The following is a 25,585-nucleotide window of genomic DNA, read 5'->3' as shown; positions in this document are numbered from 1 at the left end:
GCAGGGAACTGCATTTCATCTGACCCATGGAGTGGGCGATGGGACATTGCAGAGGGAGTTTCACCCTGTATCTGGTTCCAGTATGTTATTATGGGATGGTAGGGAGAGGTGGAGATTCTTTGTTTGTCTGACTCTGGGGCTGGGATGGGGTAGTGTATAGGGAACCACTCAATGAAGGGGGGGATGACATCCCTCTGAACCCACTGACCGTGATACTCCTCTCCCGGCAGGTGATCACGGCCCCTGTAAGTTTATTCCAAACACTGGCTTCCTCAACTGTCCCTGCACAATGTCCAGGTCCCCGCATGCTGAGCAGATCCTGTGGCTTCACAATCTCGGACAGTTCCAGGATAACTGCACCAGAGGCAGAGGCAACGAACTCCGCTGTCAGATCGCCAGGGAAGCCAGGGTGGAAGCTGGTGTTGTCACCCTGAAGCTACAGGGTATCCCTGGCACCGTCTTCTGTGAGATCTCCAACAACACGTCGGGTAAGTGCCGATGGGAGAGGGAGTACCGTGAGGGTCTGATACTCCAGACTGCCGCCATTCTGATGTATATTCTCTCCGTGCCACTAGAGGGAGACTCTGGTTTCTAGACTCAGAACAGCTCAGCACAGGACCAGGCTCTTCGGCCAAATAAACTTTGTCAAATCGATTAAACCAGTAATTAACCCATAATTAAATACCTCTCTTCTGCCTGTACAATGACCCCCATCGCTCCAGACGCTGCCCGCTGGCCCAGATCCCTCCAATCTCTGCCCAATCGCATCAGCTTCTAAGAGGTTCCTGAATGCCTTCATCATATTAGAAATCAGAACTGTTTCATTATGTCACGTGTACCGAGATAGTGAAAAACTTGTCCTGCCCACTGTTCAAACAGATCAGATCATTACACAATAGAACAGGGTAAAATAATGACAGGAAGCAGAAAGAAGTGTCACAGCAACAGAGAAAGTGGAGTGCAGGTAAACGATAAGGTGCATGATGATAATCTATCTGTCATCACGAGGGGCATGGATGGGGTGAATACACATAGCCTTTCTCCCGAGGTTATGCAGCGTTTTAAGCAGCTTTCTCACTCAGAAAAAGGCCCGTACCTGGAATGAGCAGCCAAACTAAGGGTCTGTTGCAGGTACAATAATAACGTTTAAAAGTCACTCGGGGAGGTACAGGGATGGGAAATGTTTCAGAGCGAACACAGGCCAATAGGACTGGCTCTGTTGGTTTGTGCCCCAAAGTGCATGTTTCTCCGGTGTGTGACTGTGTCACTGGGTCCTGGGACAGACCAGCTCTGTGGGACAGGCTCATCTCTTGCTCCTTTTGCACCGAGCTCACCGCTCCTCCCCACGGGACCCATCCGATCTCAGAAGCGTGGATCGAAGGTCAGCCGCCCGACTCTGAGATGTACCCACTGTGTTTTTCAGGCGGGGAGGGTCCCAGCCAGAGGACACAAGTAGACATGCTGTCTATCCCACCACAGATGACATCTGGGAACCCACTGTCCACCGAGACAGACGGAAGACAGGTGCGGGACTCCACTACGAGTGTGCGTATGGAGATAGTAATTCCAGGTGAGGCTTCCCACTCTGTACCTGAAGGTTGAAGTGAGCTGTTCTAGGATGTAGAAGCAGAATGAGGCCAATGTAATGTATAAGAGTTTTGCATCCATCTTCACTGTGTGAGACACCAGCAGTATGCCAAAAATCTGAGTGTCAGGGCAGAAGTGAGTGTTCTTGCTATTACCAATGAGAATGTGATGGGGAAGCCGGAAGGTCTGCAGGTAGATACGTCACCTGGACCATGGACAATACACCAGGGTTCTGAAGACACTGAGGCATTGGAAATGATCGTTCAGTTAGCCCGACTTCACTGGTTGGGAAGGTTGAGGATGAGGTTTCTGGATACTTGCAGGCACATGATAAAATAGGCCAAAGTCAGCATGGGTTCCTTCAGAGGAAATATTGCCTGACAAATCTTGATGGAACTCTTTGAGGAAATAACAGGCAGAATAGACAAAGGAGAGTTAGTGGCTGCTATTTACTTGGATTTTCAGAAGGCATTTGATAAACCGCTCCACACAAGAGGCTGTTAAACATGGTAAGAGCCCATGGTATTAGAGGAAAGATACTGCTATGGGTAGAAGATTGGCTGACTGGCAGGAGGCAAAGAGTTGGGGTGGGGATAAAGGGAGACCTTTTCTGGTTGGCTGCCACTGAGTAGTGATGTTGCACAAGTTTTGGTATTGGGACCACTTCTTTTCTTGTTTATATATCATTCTTCGAGTCAATTGATTGCTTTGTAGATGATGTAAAGAGTAGTAGAGGGATAGGTGGTGTTGAGATAAGTGTGTGGAAGGACTTATACAGATTAGGAGAATGTGCAAAGAGGTTGCAGATGGAACACGGTGTAGGGAAGTGTATGGTCATGCACTTTGGTAGAAAGTGTGGACTGATTGTTGCCAGACAGGGTGTTTGAGTATCTCAGAAACTGCTGATCTCCTGGCATTTTCACACACAACAGTCTCAGAGTTGACACAGAATAGGTGAAAACAACACAAAACCCAAAAAATCCAGTCAGCAAAGTTCTGTGGGTGAAAATGAGAGAGGTCAGAAAAAAATGGCCAGACTGGTTCAAGCCAACAGGAGGGTGACAGTAAGTCAAAGAACCAGACATTACGACAGTGGTGTGTAGAAGAACATCTCTGAACGCATAAGATGTCAAACCTTGAAGTGAATGGGCTACAGCAGCAGAGACCATGTACAAACACTCAGTGGCTACTTTGTCCATCTAATGACTTGGTCTCAATCTGCAGATTCAACACTTTCCACAAGTCCTCATCTTATTTCCAAAGTGAAGTCCCTTTATCCTGTCACAATTGAGAAAACCTGCAGATGCTGGAAATCCAAGCAATGCACACAAAATGTTGGAGGAACTCGGCAGGCCAGGCAGCATCTATGGAAAAGAGTAAACCATTCCCGATGAAGGATCTCAGTCTGAAACATTGACTCTTTACTCTTTTCCATAAATATTGCCTGGCTTGCTGAGTTCCTCCAGTATTTTGTATATGTTCCTTTATCCTGTTACTGTTCCCTCAGATCCTGATAGAAAGGTCCCCCGTTCCCTCATCATTCAGAACTCCAGTGAACACAGGCCCAGAAACATCAAACACTTCCCAGTAGTTATTGTGAACTTCTGGACTGACCGCCCAAATGGCACCTTTCATTCAAAGTAACTAGAAACACACTGACCAACACAATATTCCAAATGAACCCTCACCAGTGTCTTGTACAACTGCAATGTAATGTTCTAGTTTCTGTACTCTGTGCCTTGACTGATGAAGGCCAGTGTGCCAAACACCTTCTTCACCATCCCATCTACCGGTGACACCATGTTTACAGAACCGTGTACTTGTGATTTAGAGACGGGATGGAGAGATACAAAAGGCAGTGAAGATGGGGAGTATGTGGGACTATGGGATGGATGGAGGTATGGCTGAGATGGATGTGGATGCTGATGCAGCCATGGGAGTGGGGAGGAGGATGGGTATCAGACTTTCCCATATCGATCGAGTATGTTTCTGGTGAAACCAGTCTAATTGTAACATTTCCATTCTACAGTGGTGCTGCTGGGAGTCTTTATACTTGGTGTCCTGATTCTCATTCTGTGGTAAGTGACCTTGTTGCTTCCTGGGGAATCCTAGTGTTCAGTTCTCTCAACTGCGGCATCCTCGCTCACCGTCCGTCTGGTGTCCCATCTCGCTCACCGCCTCTGACCCATCTCTGTCACCCGGTGAACTGACGCTCGGTGACCTTCCCCTCTGTTGTACCTCCAGGAGACAATGTCGGAAAAAGTGTCAGAGAATGTCGGTCCAGATGGAGACGCACAGTGAGATCCCACAATCAGCAGTGTCGATACCTCAAGCAGCACATCCATCAAGTCTGCACTCAGCCTCCGACACTCCAGAGGAATCTGCTCCAGCCTGTCCAATCACTCCACATGACTAACCCGATCCCGACAACATCATAGTGTATCTTCTCAGCTCTCCCTCCAATGTGACCCCAGCCTTCCTGTAGTGCAGTCAGCTGATCTGTACACAGTGACCCCAGTGCAGTCTGACCAGTATCTTGTCAAGTGCATGTGCATCCCTGGGTCATCTGTGTAAACCTTGGCATTGGACAGAGTATACCACGCAGTAATATTCCACACAGTTCAAAATCTCATGCGACCAATCCTACCTCTCGGAATGATGAATTTGGTGTGCTGGGATGTGAACACCAAATACCCTGACTGCTGTGAGAGGGGTCAGTGTTGTACGTATTTATTGTACTTGTCTTGTAGTTGTGACAATATGTTATTGTTATATTAAAGTGTTCACCCCAGAGTAAGGGAGTGGGGGATGGAGATTGGAAATGAAATCAGGAAATGATGGAAACTCTCAGTAGGTCAGACAGCATCTGTGGGGGGGGGGGGGGTGGTAGACACAGAATTAAAATTTCCATTTGAAAACACTCTGTCTACACTCCCCCTGCCTCAGGGAAGCTGCCAGCATAATGAAAGACACCTTTCATCCTTGTAATTCTCTTCTACAATGAAGTTGAATTCTTGACAAACTTCCTCACCCTCCACAACGCCACCAACTTGTCTTAGCCACAACCCTGCCAATCGTACCTGCACCCTTTACAAATCAGTTGGTAACAAAATCACACATTTGGTACCCTGTGGTAAACAACAGGTCAGACATCAATCAGAAAAGTATCCTCCCATCACTACCATCGAACTCTGATCACCAGCCGATGTTGGATCCAATTATCTGGCTCACTTTGGACTCCAAATGCCTTCCAGACCAGTCCTCCATATCAAAGATCTTAATAAAGTGTATGTAGATAACATCTACCTCGCTGCCCTTATCAATACTTTTATTTACCACCTTGAAAAAACCCAGGCAAATTAGATGTACAGGAATTAACTCTACAAAGATGAGCTGAAGTGCCTGTATTCGGAAAATTCTGTGACTTTCCCAGTGTTATAAGTGTTTATCAGTGTTGTAAGTATGAATTTTAGTATTTATGGTTATAAATTATTCTTGTATTTATGACAATACATTATTAAATTAAAGTATTCAATCTGGATTGAGGGACTGTGAAAGAGATTAGGAATAATATCTTTCATAATTTTTTGATCACGTGTGCCCAAATGGGCAACAATCTTCCAAAGCGAACTCTCTCATCTGCGATTGTAATTTTGAGCAGAGTTTATGATTAATTTGTAACAATAAATATGTTCCTTGATTTTCCTTAATGAACGTGTTTATTATTGACATGTATTCACTGTTTTACTATTAATACAAGTATAACAGGCAGATTGCCATCGACATTCTGTCCCGTCTCGAAATCAGAAGGATGTCGTCCCAATGCCGTTCGTGCACTGCTGCCGGTTTAGAATAAATCAGAGTGTGACACAGCACCGTGCACTTTCAGTTCCAACAATTCTTGAAGTACAACAGGAGGAATGCATGAAGTGTCAGGCAGTGAACAAGGGGAGCATCTACAAAACAGGGAAGGAGATTGACCAAACAGTTGTATCACACATGCACACACACACTCTACTTTCTTACATTTGGACCATAACAGATAGGGACAGGATTAGGCCATTCGGCCCATTGAGTCCACTCTACCATTCCATCACGCAGAACACATCACCTTGCCCTCCTTTGAATTAAACTCCATCTGCCTCTTCCTGCACAACTTTCCATCCGGTCTGTATCCAAGCCAACTTTCCTCCCATCCACAATACTATCAACTTGTCTTTGCCACAAACCTACCAATTATTTCTTCAACATTCACAACTCAGTTGTTATCATATCACACGAGTTACCCTTTGATACATCACAGAGTAACAGACATCAATCAGAGAAGCAACCTCCCAACTCCACCTTCAGCTTCTCATCACCAGTTAATGTTGGAACCAATTCACCAGCTTGCCTTGGATCTCAGGAGCCCCTGGACCAGCTCTCCCTATCAAAGATCGAACCAAAGTGTAGGGCGATAACATCTACCTCACTGTTGTTGCCAATCATTATAGTCAACTCCTTAAAAAAATTCATGGGAGGGTGTTGAATTCTCCTGTGCAAGGAGGATCTGAAGGGCCTGTATAGTTCTGTGACATTCCAGGCCAACCAATTCCCATTTGGAATTGATGGTTGTTTGTCTACCAGGCGTCCAATGTATGGGGGAAACTCTGGACCCCTGGGTCAGTTATGTAAAACCTGGCATCCCGGCATTCAACTGCAGATACCAAGGCTAGGCTTTTCACGCAATCCACAATCTCATGGGAGTAATTCCTGCCTTTCCACACATCTCTCAAAGGATTGGATGTGGGAATGACAAAGTCTGCTTTCTAGGATGTGAACACCAACTATCCCTCCCTGCTGTGAGAGGGATCAGTGTTGTAAATATTTATTGTAGTTATCTTGTATTTATGGCAATATATTATTGTTATATTGAAGTGTTCGGCCAAGAGTGAGGGAGTGGGGGATGGAGATTGGAAATGTAATCCAGAAATAATGGAAACATTCAGCAGGTCAGGCAACAATTGTGGGAGCTGTTGTACGTCCAATGAGCACATTGTGGCCCTGATTGTTTACCTGCACCTGATTTTCTCTGTAACTCTAACAGTATTGTGTATTCTGTTTCCCATTTGCACTGCACTGAGGTGCTGATGTAGGCATGATCTTTCAGGACAGGACAGCACACAAATTAAAGCTCCTCACTGTTCCTCAGTACAAGTGAGAATAATAAAGCAATTATCAAAATGGAGAAGCAGGTAAATTGTAAATTCTGCTTGTGGAACTGCAGGGGGAGTGGGGGTGGAGGATGTCTCTGATGGGCTAAAACCGGGGTAACCACGGGGAGAAGGTGCAGACCAGCTCACTGAGTGATTGGGAGCAGTTAGGGAGTGAGAACATTTCTGTCGTGCTTTTCCCTGAGAACAGGTATCTGACCTATTTATAGAGATTTGAAGACGTTGCCAGGAAACTTGATGAATGTAAAGCAATGGATGTTGTCCACATGGACATTAGTAAAACCATTGACAAGCCATTTGCCTCCACACGGTTGATCAAGAAAGTTCAATAGCTTGGCATTCAAGGTAAGGTCCTAAATTCAATGAGATATTGGCTCTGTGGGAGAAGCCAGACATGGTTGTCTCTCTGACTGAAGGCATATGACTGGTGGTGTGCCACAGGGATAGGTTCCTGGCTTGCTGTTGCTTGTCCTCTACGCCAACATTTTGGATCATAATGTGGTTAACTGGAATAGCAACTTTGCAGATAATGCCAAAATTAGAGGTGCAGTGGACTGCACAATCATCTGGAGCAGCTGGAAAAACGGCCTGAAACATGGCAGATGGAAATTGATGAAGACAAGTGCAAGGTGTTGCGCCTCGGGAGGTCAAACCTGGGTAGGACCTGCACGGTGAAAGGTACGACACTGAGGGTGTGGCAGAGGCTTCCGGCAATACTGACCCATAAATCCAACGTATTAAGTACAGGAGTTAGGATGTTATGTTGAAGCTGGGTAAGAGATTGATGATGCTGAATTTGGAGTATTGTGTGCAGTTCTACCTACAGGAAAGATGCCAATAAATGCAGTTAAAATTTACAAACATCTACCAGTACTTGAGGACCTGTGAAAGATTGAAACGGTTAGGATTTTAGTCCCTCGCGCATAAGAGAATGAGGGGATATTTGATAGAAAAATATAAAATGATGAGGGCTATAGTTGGGGTAAGTGCAAGCAGGCTCTTCCACTGAGGTTTGGTGAGACTAGAATTAGAGGCCATGAGGTAAGGGTGAAAAGTGAAATGTTTAAGAGGAACATGAGACGGTGATGAGAATGTGGAACGAGCTGCCAGAGGAATTGGCGGATGCAGGTTCAATTTCAACGCTCCAGAAGTATGGATATGTACATGGATAGCAGGGGTATGGGGTGGGGAGGAGTGGGCAGGTGCAGATCAATGCAATCGGGCAAGTTTGGCATGGACTAGATAGGCCAAAGGACCTGTTTCTATGCTGAAGTACCTATTACTCTGATTCTATAAAAGACACGTGTACCACTTGGGGTCACAAGATAGTGTAGTGATTGGCATAACGCTTTGTAGTAACAGCGATCCAGGTTCAATTCCTACCACTGCCAATAAGGAGTTTGCATGCTCTCCCCATGACCATGTGGGTTTCATCCGGGTGATCCAGTTTCTTCCCACAGACAGTTGGTAGGTTAATTGGTGATTGTAAACAGTCCCGTTATTAGGCTAGGATTAAATCGGGGTATTACTGGGAGGGGTGATTCAAAGCGCCAGAATGGCCCGTTCCGTATCTCAATAAATAAACAAACTCATCAACATTAAAAGTTACACGTAGAGTTGTCAACTGTAAACATCGTTAAAGCTACAAGGAGATTTCACATTGACTTTGTCAACAATAAAAGTTGTTCAAGAAACATGTATAATCATACGCTCAGATCCTTAACAATCATGTATGCAATTCCAATCAACAAACACAAAAAGCAAACTGTACCTCCCTCTGCAATTGGACCCTTGACTCCCTCATCAGGGCACCGCAGTCAGTGTGGATCAGAAAGAACATCTCTACCTCGCTGACACCCAACACTGTCACACCTCAGGGGTGTGTGCTTAGTCCACTGCTCTGCTCTCTCTACACCCATGACTGTGTAGCTAGGCACAGCTCAAATGCCAGCCAGAAATTTGATGATTTCACAACTATTATTGGCAGAGTATCAGATGGTGACAAGGAGGCATTCAGGAGTGAGACAGATCGGCTAGATAAGTGGTGTCACAACAACAACCTTCATTGCTACCATCAAGGAGGACGTTCAGAGCCTAAGGGCACACACCTAAATTTCAGGAACAGCTCCCCCTTCCCCATCAGATTTCTGAATGGACAATCAACCCATGTACACGTCCTCATCATTGCTTTGCTCTCTGTTTGCGCTATTTTTATATATATTCTTATTGCAATTTATAGTATTTTTATTTTTATGTATTGTAATGGACAGCTGCCACAAAATAAGGTCAGATAGGGGCAGATCAACAGAAACTAAGGGGCAGGTTCTCGTTCTGAAGTGAACTATTGGAGGAGTTGGGTTCAGAAGGGGTTAAGTGACACCAGCAGTGAGTGGGTCTCTCCCCTATTCACTGGATCCCATGTACTCTCCCAACCTTTACCCCTATCCCCATGTACAAGACACAAATCAACATGTTACAGATCAATTTTGCTTGTGCATTGTGGTGCCAAAATTTTCTTCGCGCCCTGAAGTATATTGATCACCATGATGTTTCGATGACCTGAATCGTGAGTGACTACAAGCTGTACTCGGGGGGGGGGGGGGGGGGGGGGGCTCTGCTAGGAAGCCTCAAATGTGGGTGAGTCTAGCAGTAGAGCTGGTGCTTCCCCACAGGCAGTGATGGAGATTGGAGGATCTGCCCCATTCCCCAGGTGCACGGCATCATCCCACAGCTGAATACCCTCAGGTAAAGTTCTGGGATCATGACAGTGGGGTTGTACTGTCGGACCCTACCGGACCGTTATTGCCGAAACAGGGACGTTGTGATGAGTCAGGTTGGCGAAGGGGGTCAGATATCAGTACTGGTGACACATCCCGCGAAGGGAGCCAGGCCCAAACAAAACCCACACGTTCATGGGGAGGATGTACAGACCTCGGTGGGAATTGAACCCATGAGCCTGTACGGTAAAGCATTGTGCTACTACTACACTACGGTACCACCCCTGTGTCTTACGCTCTTGTCTCACAGCCTCCCCAGTGGCTACATCTGTGGGAAGTGCACCCAGTAGTTACTTGGGACAGTAGTTTGGAAGGGACTGGGGAATCTACTCAAAATAATGAAGGTACAATCATTCTGTTGTCGTGGGTAATTTCAATAGCTCCAATATAGACTGAGAGCTCCTTAGTGGAAGAGATTAAAGAGGACAGCGTTTGTTAGTTGCATCCAGAAGGATTGATACTGGACCTGGGGTTGTGTAATAAGCCTGGCCAGGTGACAGACTTCCCATTGGAGAATTGTCAGGGAACAGTAACCATGAGTTTTAAGATAGCTATAGATAAAGGCAAGTACAGATCGTGCTATAGTATTAAATTACAACACAGCCAATTACAAGACATTGAGGAAGGAACTAGGGAGAGTCAACTGGGAACAGTAGTCTTTAGGTGAACACATCTGAGGACAGGTATGTGTGGAGGGTGTGTAAAGACCAACTTCACAGAGTACAGGACAGGTATGCTCCATGTACAGAGGATAAGGATACCCAAGTCAGGGAACCTGGGACGTTGTGAGAGACCCATGTGGTAAGTACAGTTCCAACACCATATACAAGTTTGCTGATGACACCAGTGTTGTGGGATCTATCAAAGGGATTGATGAATCTGCATACAGGGAGGAAGCTTGGCTGAGTGGTGTTATAACTACAAGCTCTCACTGAATGTGAACAATGTCAAGGAACTGATTGTAGACTGTTGGAGAGGGAAACCAGAGGTCCATGAACCAGTAATCATCGGAGGATCAGAGTTGGAGCGGGTCAGTAATTTTACATTCCCTGGGTGTCACTATCTCAGAGGACTTGTCCAGGACCCATCATATAAATTTTATTGGGAAAGCACGGAAGTGCTTCTAGTTCCTCGGGAATCTGTGGATGATTGACAAGTCACCTTAGCAAGCTTCTATAGATGTGTGGTGGAAAGTGTGTTAACTGCCTGTTATGGGGGGAAAGTGAACCCAACACACTCTTCACATACAGTAAGAGCAAGAGGGTAGTGACACTGACGGATTAAGGATGCAAACCATGTTTGGAGCTGGAGGCTGTGGGCAAGGTCCTACATGAGAAATTTTCATCAGTATTCGAGAAGCTGCTGTTGTTCGGAACAATCCTGGAAACTATGGACCAATGAGTCTCACGTCAGTGGTAGGCAAACTGCTGGAGGGGGTGCTCAAGCCTCAGCACCCTGACTTTGTGCGACAAATCGTGTCTTGCTCTCTTGGTTCAGCTTTTTGATGAGGTGACAAGGGTGATTGAAGGTGGAACTGTGGATATTGTCTGCGTGACTGTTAGTCATGCATTTGACAAGATTCCCCACAAGATTCTTGTCCAGAAGATTAAGATGCATGGGATCCACAGCGAATTTAGCCATTTGGTCTCATAGAAGTCAGAGTGGTGGCAGGAGACCCATGTGTACTGGTATTCCGTAGGGATCTGTCTGGGTCACACACTGTTGGTGATAATAGAAATATCTTGGAGGAGAATATAACTGGGTGGTTTGTAGACAGCTGACTGGTGTTGTGAACAGTGTACAAGTCTGGTAAAGGGTACAGCGGGATGTAGATCAGTTACAGATACGGGCAATGGATCTACAAATGGTATTTGGAGTTTAATTTGGTCAAGTGTGAGGTGCTGCTCTATGGGAGATCAAAGTGTCCGTTCACCATTAATGGTGAGACCCTTACATTTGGGAAGATGAAACCCGAGTCCAAGTCAGTTGCTCTCTCCACTTTCCACGCAGACTGATAGGGCGGTAAAGTAAAACAAGCTCAGTAACATGTGTCAGTGATTGACAGTTAACCAGCCGAGTAAAGGCAGAATCAGTTTTTAAATCACCCACATATGTCGTGAAATCTGTTAACTTAGCAGCAGCAGTACAATACAGAATAGAGAAAAATTAAAAAATGAATTACAGTAAGTATATATGATATTAAATAGTTAAATTAAAAATAGCTCCAAAGCAGAAATAATAAATGTGAGATAGTATTCATGAGTTCAATGTCCATTCAGAAATCAGAAGGCAGAGGGGAAGACGCTAAGTCTGTGCTTTCAGGCTTCTGTACCTCTAACTGTAGTAGCAATGAGAAGAGGGCACGTCCTGGGTCAGGGGGTGGGTCCTTAATAATGGGCACTGACTTTTTTTAACTACTGCCCCGCCCATCCCACTTCCTAAATCTGATGCTGGCCTGGCTCTGTCCCGGTATCTGCCTTCTGTCCATTCGCTGAAAATGCAGTCAGTTACAGGTAAATTTTGTTTGTATATTCTGGCGCCAATTATTTCGCGCGCTGAATGCAAATTACGATGACGGAACTTGATGACAATGACGCAAATATTATTGTAATTCTCACCAATCAGCGCTCGGCGGAGCTTCATTTAAGAAGCCGCATATATAAAAGTCCCGGGAGTCGGAGTCGGAGGAGAAGGAGGAGGAGGAAGAGTTGGAGAAGGAGAAGGAGAAGGAGAAGGAGAAGGAGAAGGAGAAGGAGAAGGAGAAGGAGAAGGAGAAGGAGAAGGAGAAGGAGAAGGAGAAGGAGAAGGAGAAGGAGAAGGAGACGGAGACGGAGAAGGAGACGGAGGAGACGGAGGAGACGGAGACGGAGTGTTTGAAATGGCTGTCTGCAGCATCCTACAGTCAAATGCCCTCAGGTAGAGGTCCCGGGATCGTGACGGTGGGATTGTTCTTTCATACAACACCAGGCGGCGATTGCAGAAGTGGGGTTCTGGACGGTGACGGGAGCCGCAAATGTCCGTTCCTTAGCGGGAGGGAGAGGGGGGAGAGCGACCGGAACCGGGGCAGGGAGAGAGAGGGGGCCGAGGAGAGCATTATCTGCAAAGTTTGTTGATTACCCACGTTGGTGGGTTGTCAGGCTGCACCGATCAGCACTCGGTTCCAAGTTGGGAAGTGGGATCACAGGAGTCGTATCAAACAGTTGGTGTTCAAACTCGTGTTTGGAAGTCGCATTCAATGTTGAGAAGGCGCAGCTAAAATCAGAAAGCCGTTGATGCAAGAGTCATTGCGTACAGAGAGAATGGGCGTGGGCACGGGCAGGGAGATTCTGTTTGAAGTGCCTGTTTGCCCCTGTTGGGAGTGGGTGGAGGACAGGGAGAGAGCGGCGGCTGTAGAAAGTTCTACCAATCAGTGGGTCACAGGAACTTTCACTGAATTTTGACTAGAAGCGGAAAGGCGGTGTTCTGCACAGCGAGATCGTGTTTGAAATGCCTGTGAGAGCGCGCGGATGTTGCCGACATGGATTTTAGCAAGGTCTGGCCATTAGCATGCACTGCCCCTTTAAATATAATCTCACTAACACCCAATACCGCAGACTTGCCTGCACTGGTTTCCACCGGCCATCGTCTCCAAGCATATTTGCATCCATCTGAGTTCCCAGTACGGATCCCTGCTCAACACCACTGGTCAAATACTTCCAGTCAGAACACATCCCCTCAACCACTACCTTCTGTCTGATGTAGGCAAGCCAGTTCTAAGTCCAAACAGCCGATTCACTCTCCATCCCACAGACCTTAAACTGGATGAGCTTCCATATTACCATATAACAATTACAGCACGGAAACAGGCCATCTCGGCCCTTCTAGTCCGGGCCAAATGCTTACTCTCACCTAGTCCCACTGGCCTGCACTCAGCCCATACCCCTCCATTCCTTTCCTGTCCATATACCTATCCAATTTTATTTTAAATGACAATACCGAACCTGCCTCTACCACTTCTACTGGAAGCTGATTCCACACAGCTACCACTCTCTGAGTAAAGAAATTCCCCCTCGTGTTACCCTTAAACATTTGCCCCCTAACTCTCAACTCATGTCCTCTTGTTTGAATCTCCCCTACTCTCAATGGAAAAAGCCTATCCACGTCAACTCTATCTATCCCCCTCATTATTTTAAATACTTCTATCAAGTCCCCCCTCAACCTTCTGCACTCCAAAGAATAAAGATCTAACTTGTTTAATCTTTCCCTGTAACTTAGGTACTAAAACCCAGGTAACATTCTAGTAAATCTTCTCTGTACTCTCTCTATTTTGTTGACATCTTTCCTATAATTTGGTGACCAGAACTGTACACAATACTCCAAATTCGGCCTTACCAATGCCTTGTACAATTTTAACATTACATTCCAACTCTTATACTCAATGCTCTGATTTATAAAGGTCAGCATACCAAAAGCTTTCTTCACCACCCTATCCACATAAGATTCCACCTTCAGGGAACTATGAACCATTATTCCTAGATCACTCTCTTCTACTGCATTCTTCAATACCCTACCATTTACCATGTATGTCCTATTTTGATTATTCCTACCAAAATGTAGCACCTCACACTTATCAGCATTAAACTCCATCTGCCATCATTCAGCCCACTCTTCTAAATCTCTCTGCAAGCTTTGAAAACCTACTTCATTATCCACAACGCCACCTACCTTAATATCATCTGCATACTTACTAATCCAATTTATCCAGATCATTAATGTATATGACAAACAACATTGGACCCAATACAGATCCCTGAGGCACACCACTAGTCAACGGCCTCCAACCTGACAAACAGATATCCACCACTACTCTCTGGCATATCCCATCCAGCCACTGTTGAATCCATTTTACTACTTCAATATTAATACCTAATGATTGAACCTTCCTAACTAACCTTCCATGCGGAACCTTGTCAAAGGCCTTGCTGAAGTCCATATAGACAACATCCACTGCTTTACCTTCGTCAACTTTCCTCGTAACCTCTTCAAAAAATTCAATAAGATTTGTCAAACATGACCTTCCATGCACAAATCCATGCTGACTATTCCTAATCAGACCCTGTCTATCTAGATATCTCTAACAATACTTTTCACTAATTTACCCACCACTGACGTCAAACTGACAGGCCTATAATTGCTAGATTTACTCTTAGAACCCTTTTTAAACAAAGGAACCACATTAGCAATATGCCAATCCTCCGGCACCATCCCCATTTCTAGTGACATTTGAAATATTTCTGTTAGAGCCCCTGCTATTTCTATACTAACTTCCCTCAAGGTCCTAGGGAATATCCTGTCAGGATCCAGAGATTAATCCACTTTTATATTCCTTAAAAGCGCCAGTACTTCCTCCTCTTTAATTGTCATAGTTTCCATAACTTCCCTACTTGTTTCCCTTACCTTACACAATTCAATATCCTTCTCCTTAGTGAATACTGAAGAAAAGAAATTGTTCAAAATCTCCCCTATCTCTTCTGGCTCCACACATAGCTGTCCACTCTGATTCTCTAAGGGAACAATTTTATCCCTGACTATCCTTTTGCTATTAATATAACTGTAGAAAACCTTTGGATTTATTTTCACCATACTTGCCAAAGCAACCTCGTATCTTCTTTTAGCTTTTCTAATTTCTTAAGATTTTTCTTGCATTCTTTATGTTCCTGGAGCACCTCATTTACTCCATGCTGCCTATATTTATTGTAGTTATCTCTCTTTTTCCTAACCAAGTTTCCAATATCCCTTGAAAACCATGGCTCTCTCAAACTTTTAACCTTGCCTTTCAACCTAACAGGACACAAAGATTTTGTACCCTCAAAATTTAACCTTTAAATGACCTCCATTTCTCTATTACATCCTTCCCATAAAACAAATTGTCCCAATCCACTCCTTCTAAATCCTTTCGCATCTCCTCAAAGTTAGCCTTTCACCAATCAAAAATCTCAACCCTGGGTCCAGTCCTATCCTTCTCCATAATTATATTGAAACTAATGGCATTGTGATCACTGGACCCAGTGCTCCCCAACACATACCTCCGTCACCTCACCTATTTCATTCCCTAACAGAAGATCCAACACTGCCGCTTCTCTAGTCAGTTACTTTCCCATCAGGTACTTTGTCCGAGGCCTTGCTAACATCCATGTCGGCAATATTCACTGTCCAGGCTTCATCAATAACCCTCCACCTCGTCAAAAAACACAACAGAGTCAAAAACACACAACTGGCCCCACATAAGAACAGCCTGACTGACCCTGATTTGGCCATGGTTTTCCATTAAATCCAATCCCAAAGAAACATTTAAAATCAGGCTACTGGCTGGACAGTTCCAGCTGTTCATGACTAAACTCTGACTGCTGTTGACAATTCTAGTCTGAGGTGGGATCAGATTCTGCAGAGTTCACTCCTCACCTCAACCTATCTTTCTCCTCAGGTTCATCGCAATCTGTCTGTTGTTGTTCACGGTCGGATCTGCTGCTCGTAAGTACAACGTAGCATAGAGGGAGACTCTGTGTCCAGGGTTGAGTGAGAGTCATTCTGTATCTGATCGCTGTGATGGGACAGTCTGCAGGGAACTGCATTTCATCTGACCCATGGAGTGGGTGATGGGACATTGTAGAGGGAATTTCACCCTATATCTGGTTCCAGTATGGTATTATGAGGTGGTAGGGGGAGGGAGAGATTCATTGTTGGTCTGACCCTGGGGCTGCGATGGGGCAGTGTATAGGGAACCACTCTATGAAGGGGGGGGGTTGACATCCCTCTGAACCCACTGACCCTGATACTCCTCTCCCGACAGGTGATCACGGCCCTTGTAAGTTCATTCGAAAACCCATCTCCCTCAGCTGTCCCTGCACAATGTCCTGGTCCCAGATCCTGCGGCTTCACAACCTCGGACAGTTCCAGGATAACTGCACCAGAGGCAAAGGCACCGAACTCCGCTGTCAGATCGCCAGGGAAGCCAGGGTGGAAGCTGGTGGTGTCACCCTGAACTACACCCGGGGTATCCCTGGCACCGTCTTCTACGAGATCTACAAGACATCGGGTAAGTGCTGATGGGAGAGGGAGGGTCTAATACTCCAGACTTGGAACAGGCACTTTGGCCCAAAAGACTTGGGGAACTGGGGAGAGCAGCTCAGCACTGAGGTGTACCCATCATGTTCGACAGGTTCGGAGAGTCCCAGACAGGAGACAGTGGCAGACGGGACGTCCACCTCCCCACCGGTGACGAATTCTGAGACTGTGTCCAGCAGTACGAAGAGTTCCAAAAGAGCAGAAATGTGGGACATTAATGTGCTGATGGGAATTCGAGGTGAGGTTTGAATGATTCTCAGAAGTGTGTGGGTCTCTCCCCTCCTCCTGCTCTTTTCCCCGTTGCCGTGCTGGGCAGTTTGACAACAGAGGGCACAGGAGCAGAATAAGGCCATTCAGTCCATTGAGTCTGTGCTGCCATTTGAACAGCCGCTGATTTTTCTCAACCCTGTGCTCCATTTTAAATGTTTCCTCTCATCTTAAACCCCTGTCTCCTTGATTCCACAACTCAGGGTTGGGAAGAATGTATTCACCTTATTTACATCCCTCAAATTTAATGCCCCTCTCTCAGTCTCCAACACTACTGTGAATAAAACCCAAACAAGTTCAGACTCTCTCAATAGCTCAGTCCCTTGAGTCTGGGCAACATCGTCAAATCCCCTCGGCTCTCTCTACAGCTGAATGGCAACTGTCCAATAGCAGGGTGATCAATATTGTAAATCTCCTGATTGCTGAAGGCCAGCGGTCCTGTCTACCTGTGCCACTGCGTACAAAACATGTACTTGACATATAAGGGATGGGTATATTTCTTGATGCAAAATGCAGTGGGACAGGGTGGGAGAATTTGTATTCTGTGTTTGTTCCGTGTACATTGAAACATACAGTGAAATGCATCATTTGTGTTAATGACTAACAGCCGAAGGAGGTGCAAGGGGCAGCCTGTGACTGTCAGCACACATTCTGGTGTCTGCAGTAAATATACAAATCAGTACAGAAGGAGCAACAAACAACATCAGCAAGGACCCCCCCCCCCACCCCCGTTCCATAGATCCCAATTCCCAGTGCACAATGGAATAGATGGAACCGCGCAGTGAGGTGTGGGTGTAAACAGACTATTCCACATCTATACTGTACGTTTCTGGTCGATTTGCTCTGATTACAGTATTTCTCTTCCCCAGTGACGGTGGGACTCTGTGTGCCTGTGGCTCTGCTTCTCTTTCTCTGGTAAGTGACCACATCCATTCCTGGAGAATCTCTATGCCAGAGCTCCCCATTGGTGGCTTCACTGTACCCCTTCCGTTCTTCAGTTCCCCTCCAGCTGTGAATCCCCTCCCCATCTCAGCTCCACTCCCTGCCTGTGTCACCCTGTGATCAGACTCTCCTTATGGCCTTCTGTTCTACATGCAGGTGCAGAATGTGTGGCTCCTGATAAGGTTGGACCAGACAGAACTTTATGGGGTGTCTATGCACAGTGAGATCCCACTATCAGCAGAATTCAGGACCCTTGGCACTTGTACATTCTCCGCTCTTCCACTGCCCGTCAGCGGAAGATACAAACAGTTGAAACTGGTCCAACCAGACTCGACGACAACATCTGTCCCGCCATCACCAAATGTCTCGGACCCAAGAAGATGAACGCGTGATCTGTGTCTTGGTATTTGTGACAATCGTAAACCAGTTACCAACACTCCGGAAATAGGCAGCAGATACGAGGTGCTCCTTAAATGGCAAGGGGAGTTGAGTGATAAATTTGCACTTAGTGGCCACTTCTACCTACACCTGATTAATGCAAATATCCAATCTATCTAACTGATTCCTAAGCTCCGGAACTTGGGTCTCAGCACTCAGATCTGCAGCTGGATCTTCAACTTCCTCACAGACAGGACCCAGGCTGTAAAAATAGGGGACAAGCTCTCCTCTACAATCACTCTGAGCACCGGTGCCCCACAAGGCTATTTACTCAGCCCCCTGCTGTACTCACTGTACACCCACGATTGTGTAGCCAAGTTTCCATCGAACTCAATATATAAGTTTGCTGATGACACCGCAATTGTAGGCCGTATCTTGGGTAATGATGAGTCTGAGTACAAAGAGGAAGTTAAGAACCTGGTGGCATGGTGCGAAGACAATAACCTATCCCTCAATGTCAGCAAGACAAAGGAATTGGTTGTTGACTTCAGAAGGAGTAGCGGACTGCACGACCCCATCTACATCGGTGGTGCTCAGGTGGAACAGGTCAAAAGCTTTAAGTTCCTCGGGGTGAATATCACAAATGACCTGACTTGGTCTAACCAAGCAGAGTCCACTGCCAAGAAGGCCCACCAGTGCCTTTACTTCCTGAGAAAGCTGAAGAAATTTGGCCTGTCCCCTGAAACCCTCACTAATTTTTATAGATGCACCGTAGAAAGCATTCTTCTAGGGTGCATCACAACCTGGTATGGAAGTTGTCCTGTCCAAGACCAGAAGAAGCTGCAGAAGATCGTGAACATAGCCCAGCACATCACACAAACCAATCTTCCATCCTTGCACTCACTTTACACCGCACGCTGTTGGAGCAGTGCTGCCCGGATAATCAAGGACACGGCCCACCCAGCCAACACATTTTTTGTCCCTCTTCCCTCTGGGAGAAGGTTCAGGAGCTTGAAGATTCATACGGCCAGATTTGGGAACAGCTTCTTTCCAACTGTGATCAGACTGCTGAACGGATCCTGACCCGGATCTGGGCTGTACCTTCCAAATATCCGGACCTAACTTGCACTACCTTACTTTCCCTTTTCTATTTTTTAATTATGATTTATAATTTAAATTTTTGTTATATTTACTTCGATTTGTACTTCAGTGAGTGATGAATTTGCACTCAGTGGCCACGTTTACCTACACCTGATGAATGCAAATATCTAATCAGACAATCATTTGGCAGCAACTCAATGCATTAAAGCCTGCAAAATCGATGTTCACAGGTTGATCAGAATAAAGTGGCTGCTGTGGCCTTGTTTGCATTTGGACAAAATAAACATTACAACACCAAGTGTATAATTTCATATTAATTTTAAAGAGAAAATGGTTCTTCAGAGCAACATAGACAAAATGCTGCAGGAACTCGACAGGACAGGCAGGATCTATGGAAAAAAGTACAGTCGGCAGTTTGGGCTGAACCTTTGGTAGAACTGGAGGAAAAAATGATGAGTAGATTTAATAGGTGGAGGAGGAGAGGGAAGCTCACGGTGATAGCTGAAACCAGGATGAGGAGGGATAAAGTAAAGAGCTGGGAAGTTGATTGGGAAAAGAGACACAGGGCTTGAGAAGCTGGTGCAGGGGACAGGGCTTCAGGTTCTTGGATATTTGGGATCTCTTCTAGGGGAGGCATGACCTGTTCAAAAGTGACGGGGCTGCACCTGAACCCGAGGGGAACCAATGTTCTCGCAGTCAGGTGTGTTGGAGTTGCTGCTGAGGATGAAACTAATTTTGGCAGGGGGTTGGAAACCAGTGTAAAGGGAGGATACAGAGTCGGAAAATACAGTCTCAAGGTGTTTAATCTAAATGCGTGTAGTATAAGAAATAAGGTGAATCATCTTGTTGCAGTATTACAGATTATCGGATATGACGTTGTGGCCATCACTGAATCATGGCTGAATGATTATTGTAGTTGGGAGCTGAATGTCCAAGGTCACATGTTGCATCGGAGGGATAGGAAATTAGGCATCAAATTCATAGAAAGATGAGAGGTAGGATTGGAAGAAGTTGAATTTTTGTAGGTTGAGTTAAGAAACTGGAACGGTAAAAGAACCCTGGTGCCAGGCCTCCCAAAAGCAGCGAAGTTGTGGATTACAACGGGAAATAGAGAAGGCATCTCAAAGTGGCAATGTTCCGTCAGTCATGCGAGATTTCAACATGCAGGTCAATTAGGAAAATCAGGTTGGAAATGGATCCCAGGAGAGTGTGTTTGTTGAATGCCTATGAGATGGCTTTTTAAACCAGTTTGTCATTGAGCCTACTAGGGGATCAGCTCTCCTGGATTGAGTGTTATGTAACCAACCGGAGGTGATAAGGGAGCTTAAGATATAAGAGCCCTGAGGAGCACAATATCATTGAGTTAAACTTGAAACTTGACAGTGAGAAAGTAAGGTCTGACAGCAGTATTACTGTGGATTAAGGGAAATCACAGGGGCATGAGAGAGGAGTTGGCCAGAGTAAACTGGAAGATGCTGGCGGGGATGACAGCAGAGCCGCAATGGTGCGAGTTTCTAGGGAAAATCAGGAAGGTGTGGGATAGATGTATTCCAAATACTAAGATATACTCAAATGGCAAAATTGTACAACCGTGGCTGACAAGCGAAGTCAAAGTTAATGTAAAAGCAAAAGAAAGCAAGGGCAGACAACAAAGCAAAAATTAGTGGGAAGATAAAAGATTAGAAAGCTTTCAAAACCGTACAGAGAGCAACTAAAATAATCACTAGGAGGGAAAAGATGAAATATGAAAGCAAGCTAGCAAACTACATCAAGGTGGATAGTAAAAGCTGCTTCAATTAGGTAAAAATGGGAGATGAGAGTGAATATAGGACCACTAGAATATGAGGCTGGAGAAATAATACCGGGGGCTAATGAGATGACAGATGAACTAAATGAGTATTTTCTATTAGTCTTCACTGAAAGACACTAGCGGTGTGCAAATATTGAAGGGTGTGAGGGAAGAGAATTGAGGGCAATTAAAAGGTGCTCGAAAAGCTGAAACACCGAAAGGAACACAAGTCATCTGGACCAGATGAACTGTACCCTGGGGTTCTGAAAGAGGTAACAGTATAGATTGTGGAGGCATCATTGGAGCCTCCCTGCCCTCTATTGTGGACCTGTACTCTTCCAGGTTGAAGAAGAGGGCGGGGAACATCATAAAGGACTCCTCCCATCCTGCGCACGGACTGTCTGATCTGCTTCCGTCTGGTAGGTGCTTCAGATCCCTCCAGACTAAGACTAATAGGCACTGGAGAAGTTTTTTCCCTACTGCGGTCACTTTGCTGAACAGTTAACTGTCGGCTAACTATTACTTGGATTGCACTACCTATATGTATAATCTATATTTTCATTTATATTTATCGTTATTATTGTTATGAGCAGAGAGACAACATCTGCCGGAAGTAAATTCCTTGTATGTGCATAGGTACTTGGCGATTAAAGTCTGATTCTGATTAGTAATGATCTTTTAAGAATCATTAGCCTCTGGCATGGTGCCAGGGGACAGGAATGTTGCAAATGTTACTCCATTCTTCACTGAAAGGAGGAAGCTGCAGAAAGGAAATTATAGACCAGTTACTCCGACCTGAGTGATTGGGAAGATGTTGGAATCAATTTTTAAGGGTGAGGTTATGGAGTACTTGGTGAAACGGGGCAAGATCGGACAAATTCAGCATGGTTTCCTTAAGGGAAAATCTTGCCTAACAAACCTGCTTGTATTCTTTGAGGAGATTACACATAGGCTAGATAAAGGGGATAGAGTGGATGCTGCATATTTGGAATTTCAGAAGGGTTTTGACAAGCTGCCTCACATGAGGCTGCAAGTTAGGAGCATGTAGCATTACAGGAAAGTTTCTGGCATAGTTAGAGCATTGGCCGAATGGTAGGACGCAGTGACTGGGAATAAAAAGGTCCTTTTCTGGTTGGATGCCAGGGACTGGTGGTGTTTCACAGGGATCAGTGATTGGACAGCTTTTTATGCTGTATATCCATGATTTAGAATGTGGAATAGATGGCTTTGTTGCCAAGTTTGCAGATGATATGATGATTGATGGAGGGGCAGAGAGTGTTGAGAAAACAAATGAAATCCAATGTTGGAAAATACATGGTCGCGCACTTTGTTAGTGAAAATAAATGTGAAGCCTATTTTCTGAACAGGGAGAAAATCAAATACCAGAGATGCTAAGGGTCTTGGGAGTCCTTGTGCAGAACACTCTAGAAGTTAACTTGCAGGTGGAGTCAGTGGTGAGGAAGGCAAATGCAATGTTAACATTCATTTCAAGAGGTCGGGAATACAAGAGCAGGGATGTAATGCTGAGGATTTTTGAGGTCTCACTGGTGACTGCTCTGGGTCTGTACTCGCTGGATTTGGAAGGGAAATAGGAGAACATAGAATACAAGAAACAGGAGCAGGAGTAGGCCATCCGGCCCATCGACAAGGCTCGGGAAGTTTGCAGACGATATCGAAACAGGAACTGTACAAAGGGAGCTGCATGTTGTAGGCCGAGCATTGACAAATGGCTTTTAAACCAGATAAACGCAAGGTTACATTTTGGGAGACCAGACAAGGGTAGAACTTGTATAGTGAATGGTACGGCCACTGGGGAGTGCAATGGAGCAGAGGGACCTCCAAGTACGAGTATACTTCACTGAAGGCGGTGTCACACGTAGACAGGGTGGGGAAGGACGCTGCTCTGCATTAGCCAGGGCGCTGAGTATAGGAGTTGGGAGGTTATAATGCAGTTTACATACGACGTTGGTGAGGCCGCTGTTACAGGATTGAGTAGTTTTGCCTCCTGTGTTATCGGACAAATATTTCTTCCCCAGCAAAGGGGGTGAAGTAAAGATGCCATAGGGGCGCAGAGAAAGGAGAGGCACGAATAGTCGCGCGAACTGTCAACAAAACCTCGTTCTGCATTGTTATTTAGAGATTTGAAGCCTTTGCATTGCACTGTTCTGCAAAACAACAAATTTCACCTTCATACAGAAACCTGATTCTGATCCGCAGGCAACAAGCAAAACCCTGCGCCTCATACCATCTCTCTGTCTCTCTCACAACCCCCTTCACCCCCACCCCCTGCCGGCCACCGGGGTCCAGTCTATCTTTCTCACTCACACACGGACATCTCTCCCACACCCACACATGTCGTTCAGTCTCGCAATCCTTCATACTGACTCACTGGAAGTGTCCGACTTGGAACATAAGACAGTCCAATCTGCCTCCACAGACATCGCAGTACCTGCTGATTTCCCGCAGCCTCTCCGCAATCCCTGGATACAGATTCCATCTGTTGTCTCCATTCAGCGAGGGGCTGCGGTCCCGTGTCTTCTCTTCCTGACATCAGATGAACTTTTCCCGCGCTCAGAGTTATTTTCGCGCCATATCAATCCCCGCCCCCCCTACTCGGCCTTCCTATTGGTTCCCCACATAATCCCCGCCCATCATTGGATACGTCATGTCCTACCAATGTTTGCGGAGGGAGGGGTTAGCTCGGTCGCAGAATCGAATTTGTTCGTCTCCCCAAAGCAGTTCCCAGTCCTTTACTCGGGCAATGGGATGGGGATGGTTGCGGGACAGAGATGGATTTGAGGGAGGGAGAGGAGACTGGAAAGCAGCAGGGGGAAGGGATGGCGAACGGGGACTGGACCTAGCGTTCCTGATGAAGGGTCTCGGCCCGAAACGTTGGCTACTCTTTTCTCACGGATGCTGCCTGATCTGCTGAGTTCTTCCACCGTTGTGTAGGTATTCTTCAAAATCTCCAGTCCCAGTAACATCCTAATCTGTCCTGCATCATCTCCAGATTAATTACATTCTTCCTATTGCTGGGTCACCAGAACTCACGGAATTCTCCCAGTACGGTCTCAGCAATGTCTTGGACACTGTCACATGACGTCCCAGCTCCTGTACTCAGTTCCCTGACACATGATTGCCGGTGGGCCAAACACCTTCTTCACCGCCCTGTGTATCTGTGAGACCACTGTTAGTGAGTTACATTCCTCTACCGCTAGATGGCTCTGTTCTACAACTTTCACCAGCGCCGCACAGTTCACGTTATAATTCAGAATCAGGTTTATTTTCATCGGGATGTGTCGTGAAATTTGTTAACTTAGCAGCATCCGTTCAATGCAGTATGTAACTTAGAAGAGGAAGAAAGAATAATTAAAACATTATTAAATAAATAAGAAAATCAGTTACAATATACGTATATTAAATATTCTGCAAAAACTGAAATAATATATATTTAAAAAGTGAGGTCGTGTTCACGGGTCCAATTTAGGAATCGGATAGAGGGAAAGAAGCTGTTCCTGAATCGCTGAGTTTGTGCCTTCTCGCTTCTGTACCTGATGGTAACAGTGAGAGAAGAGCATGCCCTGGGTGCTAAAGGTCCTTGATAATGGTCACTGACACTGCTCCTTGAAGATGTCCTGGGTACTTTGTAGGATAGTACCCAAGATGGAGCCGACTAAATTTACAACACTCTGCAGATTCTTTCGGTCCTGTGCAGTAGCTCACCCACCTTGTCATGGTCCGGTCCGTGAAATCCGCATTCCGGTTCGCGGTCCAATCCAGGTCCCTAATTCCAGAATTTCCCGGTTTCCCCAGATTCTGTTGAGGCAGCTGATTCTTGTTTGGGTTGGCCTCATAAATAGCTTCAGGATTCAGCCTCTGGCTGCTGGATTGTTCCTGTCCATATCTCTTGTCTGTATCCCTTCTCTTCATCTTCCTGCCTGGAGCCTTGCCTCAAGTTGCCTGTGTCTGGAGCCTCGCCTCGACTTGCCTCTGCCTGGAGAATTGCCTCGCCTCGCCCCCCCCCCCAATTTATATTTATTTATTTATTTATTAAATTTCAGAAAATTACAAAGAATAAATGTGATGATAAATAGTGAGAAAAATAATATTAACCCTCCCCCCTCCACTTAACCCTTATCTAAAGAAAGAAAGAAAAAGAGAAAGATTGCCTGGATATTGAGGATCCCCACATGCTCCATGGAGTTCAAAATAATTTTAATATTTATTTTTACTTTCCCCAATTACTTTATAATTTTATCTTCAAAGGACCTGTGTGTTTAATCCTACCTTTTGTAGGTATGAGAGCCAAATTTTCAAAAATATATCATATTCATTTCTTAGATTGTATGTAATTTTTTCAAGTGGAATACAACTATGTATTTCATTATTCCAACAATCTATAGTTAAATATAAATCAGATTTCCAAG

General features: G+C 45.5%; 1 long non-coding RNA gene across 2 annotated transcripts; it reads right to left on the bottom strand.

Moving 5' to 3' along the window:
- Positions 1-5,287: 5,287 nt before the first annotated feature.
- On the bottom strand, positions 5,288-23,725 carry LOC140732699 (uncharacterized). Of its 2 annotated transcripts, none has more exons than XR_012100113.1 (2): positions 23,608-23,725; positions 5,288-5,543 (listed from the first exon to the last, which is right to left on the bottom strand). It is a non-coding gene; the product is annotated as an uncharacterized lncRNA (long non-coding RNA). The 2 variants fall into 2 exon arrangements; XR_012100116.1 differs by having other exon boundaries at positions 23,548-23,708.
- Positions 23,726-25,585: the final 1,860 nt, after the last annotated feature.

This window comes from Hemitrygon akajei, chromosome 1 (genome assembly GCF_048418815.1).
Source record: "Hemitrygon akajei chromosome 1, sHemAka1.3, whole genome shotgun sequence".
NCBI lineage: Eukaryota > Metazoa > Chordata > Chondrichthyes > Myliobatiformes > Dasyatidae > Hemitrygon > Hemitrygon akajei.
This window is presented reverse-complemented; position numbering and strand designations above follow the sequence as displayed.